General features: G+C 48.2%; 1 pseudogene; it reads left to right on the top strand.

Annotated features, from left to right (window-relative positions):
• The first annotated feature begins 1731 nt into the window (after positions 1-1731).
• Positions 1732-4796, top strand: LOC103625993 (protein STRICTOSIDINE SYNTHASE-LIKE 3-like; annotated as a pseudogene).
• The last annotated feature ends 1167 nt before the right edge of the window (positions 4797-5963 follow it).

Genomic DNA, 5963 nt, shown 5'->3' on the forward strand with positions numbered 1-5963 from the left:
AGTGGGAGATTAGCATGGATTTGTCTTGTATAAGTGAGATTTGCTTGTAGAGCTCAACGTATGACACCGGAGGCATACATATACGTATGAGCATGAGAAAAGTTATGAAGAAAATATTTGTAGGGACTTGAAAAATGGTTATGAAGGTATTTCTTAGGAATAAAATACTTGGAGATATATTGGTGGAATATTTGGGCAATATTTCTGGAAAGAATTTGAGGGGGATCACTGGGGAAATATTTGTAGGATATTTGGAGGAGGATTTTGGAGAGAATATAGACCACTATATTTTATTTGCTGATATCAACTCGCAAACAAACATTTTGAAATGAAATTTGAAATTCATTTTGAATTTAGAGGGAGTTTGAGAAATATTTAAGATTTGAATTTTTGGGATGCTACATTGAGGGACTAGACTAAATCAGTTTAGTCTCTGTTTTGTTCCCACCGTTCGGTAATTTAGAGACTAAATGAGACTGAAATGAAGGTACTAATCTTTAGTTCCTCAAACCAAACAGATCCTTAAAGAAATAACTAATCGGTTACCCGTAAGTTGCGACGGCTCACAACAATACCCACGCAAATTATCGACTAAAAAAAGATCTCAAGAAATTTTATTGATTGTCTCCTCTCTTCGCATAATATTTTTATGAACGCACGGGTATTATAGGCAGCAAATCAGAGACCCTCATCCCTCGCATCCCACTTCCAAGGTTCCGTAGAGCAGGAGGAGAAGGGAAGAGGCGGACATACCTATTCGTTGCTGGAGAAGGACACGACGAAGACCTGGGCATTTGGAGGCGACATAGGTAATATACCGCTAGATATATATAGGGAGAGAGCACGCAAGCGGAGAAAGAAGCCCAGCTAGAGCAGCTCCAAACCGAGAGGCACCCGCACCAGGCGTCAATCCGAGAAGGGCGAGAGAATGCGAGTGTCTTCCCAGCCCTGGACCCACCGAAGCGACACAACAACACCACCAACTTCGTAGCATATGCCGACTGCTGCCACGCTACGGGCCTTGGTTGTCCAATATCACAGACCTGGACTCCTCATCGCTAGGATAACCTAAGCGTGGCAAGCACCACCATGTCCTCCTCGACGGCACGCATGAAGAAAGGCCAGGAGCATGACCGACTCGCGACGTACCCGTGTCGACGAGCGTCGGTCGGCTCGCGGCTGCAACCGTGGGCGGGGGCAGTAGGTTGGGGAGGAAGAACAGGGCAAAGGCTGGGAAGATAAACGAGACGTCCGACGATGGCGAAAACGATGGTGCGTGCATGATGTGAAACGTTATGGACGTGCAATAGCCACGGCGCGAGTCGGTGTCGGGGCTGGTGTCGGACGAATACGGGGAGGAGGCGCATGCTCCTACGCCCTCTGCCGAGAATGGGGTGACGCAGAGGTGGAGGCATGCATGAGAAGAGAGAGTAAAGAAGTAGAATGACGAACAAGGTGGTGGCAACTGAGTCGAGTACCATCATTATCGTGGGAGGTATAGTCGTATAGATGGTCAAATGGGCCGTGTCTGGCGAGCCGGTTCGAGACACGACCCATTTAATAGTGCCTGGACCAACCCAACACGAGCGTCGTGCGGTGCTTGGGTCGTAGCCTCGATCCGTAGTGCTGGGCCAACCCGACACGATTATTTTTTTTATTTTAAAAAAATCATATATACATATGTACAATTTATATCTCTACTACTATTATAATCCTACTGTAGGTGTCCACACCCGCGGCGCGGTGCACGTTCTGCCTCCTGCAACCCGCCCCGCCCGCGGCCGCATCCCTCCCGCATCCCGCGGCCGCACCATCAATGGCGCAACAGCCGCATCTAGTCCCTCCCGCATCAACGGCGTCGCAGCCAGTCCCTCCCGATTCGCGCTTAATCCCCGCATCCAGTCCCTCCCGCGGTGCAATCCAGACACAAACAACTCCATTGACCCCGATTCGCGTACATGCTCTCTCACCGCAATCCCTGTTCTCTCCTCATCAACGCCTCTCGATAAACTCCATGGAAGGTTCGCACTGATGCGCTCTGATTCCTTGCTCCACGCTCTCTCCTGCTCTCGCGCTCTACATGGAAGGTGAGGTCGACGCCCAAATCGACGGAATCTCTGCTCTGCGCTCTCCCCTGCTCCCGCGCTCTACATGGAAGGCGAGGCCGGCGCCCAAATCGACGGGATCACTGCTCGGACGGGATTGCGGCCTCGATCCGCTCTCTCCAGATTCGCCCAGATTGACGGCGTCCGCGCCGTGCTTGCCCAGATCGATGGAATTTGCGGTCTCCAGATGCAAGTCCGGGGCTCGCTATCCGTGGAAGGCGAGGAGAGACGATGCATCGGCTCTCGATTCGCGCTCTACATGGAAGGTGAGGCAGATCAGGGGGAGTGTGTAGAGAAATCCAAGCGAAACCCCGCGAGAGCGAGGCGACGGCAGACGGAGGCGAGTGGGTGAGCCGCGGGCGAGAGACGAGGTAGCGGGCTAGCGGGATGGCGTCGCCGGTTGTAGTGGCCGCGACGCTGCTGGTGGTAGCACTGGCGGCATTCTGCGGCACGGACCCGCTCCGAACGGACAACATGGTGGACTTCCCGGGGTTTGAGTCCCACCTCGTCGACCTCCCTGATCCCGCCGAGATGCCGACGCACGCGGATGAATGGGAGCGACTCTGTGGAGCCGATGTGCGGTTCTGCGGCGAGGTGCAGGGGCCCGAGAGCATCGCCTTCGACCAGCAGGGCCATACACGGGCGTCGCCGACGGCCGGGTCGTCTTCTGGGACAGTGAGCGGTGGGTCCCATTCACGATGGCCTCCCCGCGCTGGACGCAGAAGCTCCGCGGCGGGCCGAAGGCCTCGCCGCTGGAGTATCTCCCAGCGAGCACATCTGCAACAGCCCGCTCGGGCTCTGTTTCGATAAGACTGGGGACCTGTACATCGCCGACGCCTACTTCGGCTTGCTCAAAGTCCGCCCCGAGGGCGGGCTGGCCACGCTGCTCGCAACGGAGGCCGAGGGCGTGCGCTTCAACTTCACCAACGACCTCGACCTCGACGACGAGGGCAACATCTACTTCACTGACTCCAGCATTCACTACCAGAGACGGTCTGTGATGCCATGCCCTCGCTCTCTTCCCTCTGCTTTGCGCGCTTGGTAGGATGCTCACTTGATTCCTACTAACCACGGGGATGGTGATCGACTGATCGTTAACATCACTTGATTCCTCTGTTTTATATTGATTCCTACTGAAGATGGACAATAAAAAACCTAAAATGGACCAATTCTTTCTTTGAGGGCTACAGCCTACTCTGGTGTAACTTATACTTGTTCTAGCACTTGGCCCTCTGATCTGGTGAATAAGTTATGCAGAAGAAAATTTATGTTTTATTTTATATTTAACTGTACTTTGTTGTAGCTTGTAGGTACTGATCAGAGGGCCAGCTGCTATCCACGAACGATAGTGTAATGTCTAGGAACGATAGCTGATTTGGAAAACCTGCAAAGTCTATTCACAACAGGTACACTGCCTTCCCAATTAAGGAAAAACTGACACTCATATCCCATTGAATTTGCTGGCTATGCATACCTGTTCAGTTCACAATGATATAACCACTTACTTTATGTAATGTGAATACTTTTATTAAAATAGTTATGATCAGCATATCCTTCCTTAATCGACATATTTTTTTTCTTCTATGTACCTTCTATCCAGGTTACGAATACTGTAAAGATAATTTAGAATTTCTTATACAAATCCTTAACCACTGTAAATATATGGGGAATTTCTAAAATGTGTTTAGATTCATACATGTACAAGTTTGTATTATGTTTTTATGCGTATTTATGAATCTACCTTATCATCGATTTTATATTGTTGTCTCACTTATTCCTCTTTAAAACACACACTTGCTGTTTTCAAATTTCAAGTCACTAATTGTTACTGTTCTTCCTCAACAAAATACCACTGTAATTAAGTTGCTGATGCAGTGATATATAATGGTCACTATTATGAAGAAATAGTGAATGGGAGAAGGGTTGAGTTTTGGAGCCGGTGCATGCAAATCATATACCAGGTTTATGCTATAATGTTTTCCTTATGAAGAATTAAATATTTGTGTGTTTGCACAGCGAGGTCATATTTTCATATTGATTTTCTGTACCTGGGACTTTGGAGAGGGGAACACGTTCCAAAACCGGAGCGTTTCATCACCAGCACCAGTAACTATGGTCTGTTGGTATGACCTCGCTGAGGTTGTTGCCCTCACCGAGAGCATCGGCAAGCTGCTCGTCGAGGTGCTCAAGGAGCTCGGGAAGAGGGTTCCAGACTCCCTTGTGAAGACCCGCGTCGAGGATGATGGCTTCACTATCAAGTACATTCCTAGGATTACCCGGACTAGATTTAGCTCTTGTGATTTTGCATTCTACTACATTTTTACTTGTTCTGCTGCATTGACAGCTCGAGAAGAGGGTTCCAGACTCCCTTGTGAAGACCCACAACTAGAGAAATAGGATGGAGAGGGTAATTTACTAAGAGAGGACGTGTAATAAATAAGGCCATAAATTATTAGAATGAATGGAAAATGTCCTCTTACAACTTTGGAGGTATGTCAGGATCTTCTTCTAAACAATTATACTTGTTCTGCTGCATTGACAGCTCGAGAAGAGGGTTCCAGACTCGATAGCATTCAGTTGCTACATTTTTACTTGTTCTGGTGCATTGACAGCTCGAGAAGAGGGTTCCAGACTCCCTTGTGCTAAAATGTCATCTGTCTGGTATATAATCTTATAAACATTTAGAAGGGATATTCTTGCAAAACCTTCATGTGGTTATTATTTATATATGTATTAATTTCACAGTTCTTTAAACAATTATACTACAGTATTAATATATTGGTCATGAATCCTTGGTGCTAAGGGTTCAAAAATCCACTTGGTGTTCAATTACTACATACAATGTGAAGATAGAAGCTACATTTTGAGTTTGTTAAATTAATTTCATTTTTTGCTGCAATTTTAACTTACTATATATGCTGCAAACACTGCAGATTTTATTTCGCTTGTGGGCAAGTGGTGATGAGAGTTTGTCTCTATCGGCAACTGTTTGGATCACTGTTTAACTAAATCCTACAATACATACCTTGCCAGTACCAATCTTGTGAATGACAGAAACACAAAGCATATTTATTTTCTGATGGACTGCCTGTAGAGCTGTATTCTCTTGATGTTCAGAAATCATATGAGAGGGCAATAATCTCCGTGGAGCAACTGAATGCTATTCTTAGACAGGCTTCTAAAACCAAGGAAAAGGTATGCCACAAGGCTTATATGAGAACATGCGTGTGCATGTAGTTTGACTCTCCATCAAGTTGCGAAGTTTTATTGTATCCTTTCCTTTTGGTGCAGTGTCATAGGGCCTCATTAGGTATATATATTATATCTTCTCCAGGCAGATCCTTGGGGCCTTCTTGATTATTATTAGGTCCTTCTTAAGTATTTTGGAGAACTGGAGACTGGGACCCTTCATCCAAATAGGACCCAAAATGTGTCCGGATGCGTTGTATTATTACACTTCCCGATGTATAATGAATTCCATCTAAGTCAATAAGTGTCGGCGTTTCGAACCCGGGGGGTCCCTGGACCGACGAGTAAATTATCGCCGCGTGCCCCAGCCCAGATGGGTCGGCGCGAGACGGAGCGCGAAGGGGGGAAGAAGCCGGAGGGAGACAGGCGTGAGAGGTGAAATCCCGCGGCCTTCGTGTTTGTCCCGCGCCCAGGTCGGGTGCGCTTGCAGTAGGGGGTTACAAGCGTCCACGCGGGAGGGAGCGAGCGGCCTCACTCGAGCGTCGTCCCGTCCTTCCCCGCGCGGCCAACCCTCTCTAAGAGGGCCCTGGACCTTCCTTTTATAGGCGTAAGGAAAGGATCCAGGTGTACAATGGGGGGTGTAGCAGTGCGCTAACGTGTCTAGCGGAG

The sequence above is a fragment of the Zea mays genome, chromosome 5 (assembly GCF_902167145.1).
Source record: "Zea mays cultivar B73 chromosome 5, Zm-B73-REFERENCE-NAM-5.0, whole genome shotgun sequence".
Classification (NCBI taxonomy): Eukaryota; Viridiplantae; Streptophyta; class Magnoliopsida; order Poales; family Poaceae; genus Zea; species Zea mays.